Source organism: Pristiophorus japonicus, chromosome 8 (genome assembly GCF_044704955.1).
Source record: "Pristiophorus japonicus isolate sPriJap1 chromosome 8, sPriJap1.hap1, whole genome shotgun sequence".
Classification (NCBI taxonomy): domain Eukaryota; kingdom Metazoa; phylum Chordata; class Chondrichthyes; family Pristiophoridae; genus Pristiophorus; species Pristiophorus japonicus.
Window position 1 is genome coordinate 200,841,984 of NC_091984.1, and position 3,703 is coordinate 200,845,686.

Genomic DNA, 3,703 nt, shown 5'->3' on the forward strand with positions numbered 1-3,703 from the left:
AAGGTGTGTATCCCATATACTTCCTCTTCATCCTCGGGTTCAGTTGCCCCTCCTGCTCGTTCATCATGATCCTCGCTGGATCGGCCGTCCTCTCCTAACTCTGCCACGTGGTGAGTCAGAGATCGTTTGCACATTCACTGGAGGTGCCCCATTGTTCCACAACTCTTGCACACATAGGGCTTGAATTGACATTGATGAGCTCTATGGCTGCCCCCGCAGTGCCAGCATGGTGCTAATTGATTCACATTCATGCCCCACACGGACTCTGAGTCATTCAAGGCCTAGGTCTGGCCTCTGCAACCATGTGGGCCCTTCCCTGTGCTGTTCTGCCTGCTGCAAACATTATTTTGTGCACGGTGCTCGCCGGTGAACTTTGATTCTGTGAAGATATCTGTTTCGTGTTATTGCTCGTGGATATGGAAGCTTGGACTATCGTGATGGCCTTGCCCAGATCTCGGGATTTGGCAGACAACAGTTTGCGAAGGATGACCTCGTGGTCAATTCCAAGAACAAAAAAATTCCACAACATTTCCCCCAAGGATCCTGCAAAGTCGCACTGCCCCGCAAGGCCTCTTAGGTCGGCGACAAAACTCGCCAGGTTCTGGCCCTCGGAGCGACAGTGCGTGTAGAAGCGATATCTGGCCATCAGGATGCTCTCCTTTGGCTTGAGGTGTTCCTTAGCCAGTGTACACAGCTCTGCGTAAGATTTGTCCATTATTTTGACCGGTGCCAGCAAGTTTTTTAGGAGGCCATATACCGATGACCCACATACGGTGAGGAGAATCGCCCTGCGCTTGGCCTCTGCCTCAGCCTTGTCCAATTCGTTGGCCACAAAGTACTGGTCGAGGCGCTTAACGAAAGCTTCCCAATCATCACCCTCAACAAATCTCTCAAGAATACCAATGGCAGCCATTACCGCGTGAAAGTTCGTGATCCGTTACTCATCGGCAATTGTTATGTTCAGAATAAATCCACAGGACTATATCGTGAGCTCAAACTGTTGTGACCTTGGTCTCTTTCAGCCTCGAGAGTGAGGAAGCATCTTGGTGAGTCACCTTTTATACCTGCTTGCCCCAGGGTGCACAGGTGACCCTTGAGTCTCCCACAGGTGTGCCCTCTGGTGGCAAGTCTTACATTTGCGTAAGTCTACATACATAACAGATATACTATGAAGTATTTAACCCACACTGAATTTGAGGCACAGAAGGAATGGGGCTCAGCTATTGCAGGTGGAAGTGAGGAGTTCCTGACACATGAGAGTCTGGAGATGTTGAGTACACATTTCTATAGCTGGAAGATGCATTGAAAGCATTTTATTTTGTCAGCAACGCCAACGCACACCTGGACTTGCTTCTCGAGCTTCGAACACCAGCAGATTTTCGGAGGCCCATGGTCGGTGGATCTCTGGAGTAGGTATGCCATTTCCGATGGGCATATTATCTCGAGAGGATGGAGCAGCACAGGATAGAGCAAAGGAGACTTGGGCAGCGTTTTCTGCAAGAGACATTACAGCACAGGTCAACACTAAAGTCTTTTCTTCTCTCAACCAAGTCTGCTTTTGACACTGTTGCCTTTGTTATGTATGTAATAACTCGATAGACTGAATACTGTAAACTCACTCGGGTGCAAACTTGGCTCAACTTTATTCAGGCCCAAAGTGCCCACATTGCATGGTGGCTTGCTTTAAAAACATAGCCCGCACACACGTGCGTACAGCCCAATGACCTCCGACAGTGGGGCCCCCTGGTGGCTAGTAACTCCAAGCATACATGCTCCTCTACTTTAAAGGGACTTCCCACAAACCATTACCCATCCGACAACATGACCACACAGCATTGCTCTTTTACCGTTTAATGACCGTGCCAATCATCAGCAGCACCTGAGGGAAGACATCAGCACCACACCAGTGCAACCTTTTCTGTATGACTTTAACCTCCAACAATAACAAATTGCCATGCTAGTGCATGTTTTATTACAGTGAATTCCAAAGTGCAGATGAACAAACAACACTTTCTTAACCCTGTGCTTCTCCTGGGTGCCTACTGTTGTGTATCTGTAAAGCATGCACTCACATGTTCCGCCACCAGGGAGCGCATCCCCTGAAGTCCCAAGGGATTCCAGCATCCCTTGGGAGCACTATATATAAGCTGGCCCCTAAGGCCTGTTCCTCACTCTGGAGTGTCTTAATAAAGACTGAGGTCACTGTTACTTTAACCTCCCTGTGTGCAGTCTCATCTGTGTTAGGAACACAACAGCTGACGACTTGTACACGAATCCAACGCAAAGATGCAGCAAACTGTGGACATCCTGGAGAAGTTCTCGGAGGGTGAGGACTGGGAAGCCTATGTCGAACGGCTAGACCAGTACTTTGTAGCCAATGAGCTGGACGGAGAAGGAAGCGCTGCAAAAAGGAGAGCAGTCCTCCTCACGGTCTTTGGGGCACCAACCTATAGCCTCATGAAGAATCTTCTGGCTCCAGTGAAACACACAGATAAGTCGTATGAGGAGCTGTGTACACTGGTTCAGGAGCATCTTAACCCGAGGGAGAGCGTGCTGATGGCGCGGTATCGGTTCTACACGTGCCAGCGATCTGAAGGTCAGGAAGTGGCGAGCTACGTCGCCGAGCTAAGGCGACTTGCAGGACAATGTGAGTTTGATGGCTACCTGGAGCAAATGCTCAGCGACTTTTTTGTACTGGGCAATGGCCACGAGACCATCCTACGAAAACTTTTGACTGCAGAGACACCAACCCTCAGTAAGGCCATTGCGATAGCACAGGTGTTTATGTCTACCAGTGATAACACCAAACAAATCTCTCAGCACACAAGTGCTAGCAATGTTCATAAATTAACTGGAACTGTGTTTGCGAGCAGAAATGTACAGGGCAGAAACCACGAGTCTGCAACTGCCAGCAGGCCTCAGGTGACCCAGATGACTCAGAGCTGCAATGAGCGGCAAGCTCTGCAAAACCTGCTAACCACCATCTGGCAGAGGAAGATCAGTCCATGGTGGATCAAAGCAATTTCGAGCCTCAGAGAGAGGAGGCAGATGCTGAAGTACACAGGGTGCACACATTTTCGACGAAATGTCCACCTATAATGCTTAATGTAAAATTGAATGGCTTACCCATAGCCATGGAACTGGACACTGGCGCTAGCCAATCCATCATGAGTAAAAAGATGTTTGAGAGACTGTGGTGCAAAAAGGCACTCAGACCAGTCCTGAGCCCCATCCACATGAAACTGAGAGCGTGCACCAAAGAGCTTATCACTGTCGCTTCTCAGCCTTTTGGCTAAGATCAAGTGTAGTATCTGTTCTTATCAGTTTAATATCCCCTATGGATACATAATATTGAATTGATTTTTGGACAGGGAGCTGGATCAGGGGCATGCCCCGTCCACTCCATGCACCGATCTGGTATTGCAATATTTCCAGGAACGGTGCAACTTCGCCTTTTGGCCTAAGATCAAACACATTGGCGCAAAGTGATCTTTGGCGTTAGAGTTGATCTGGAACGAAATTGGATAAAAAAAAAATTTCAAAAAACAAAGAGCTTATCACTGTCCTGGGCAGCGTCATGGTCAAGGTCACCTACGAGGGCATGGTGCACGAACTGCCACTCTGGATTGTCCCGGGCAATGGCCCCACACTGCTTGGAAGGAGCTGGCTGGGCAAAATCCGCTGGAACTGGGATGACATCCGA

The 3,703-nt window shown here is 49.0% G+C and overlaps 1 pseudogene; it reads left to right on the top strand.

The window, feature by feature from the left end:
• Nucleotides 1-3,272: 3,272 nt before the first annotated feature.
• LOC139269872 (U2 spliceosomal RNA) lies at nucleotides 3,273-3,451 on the top strand (annotated as a pseudogene).
• The last annotated feature ends 252 nt before the right edge of the window (nucleotides 3,452-3,703 follow it).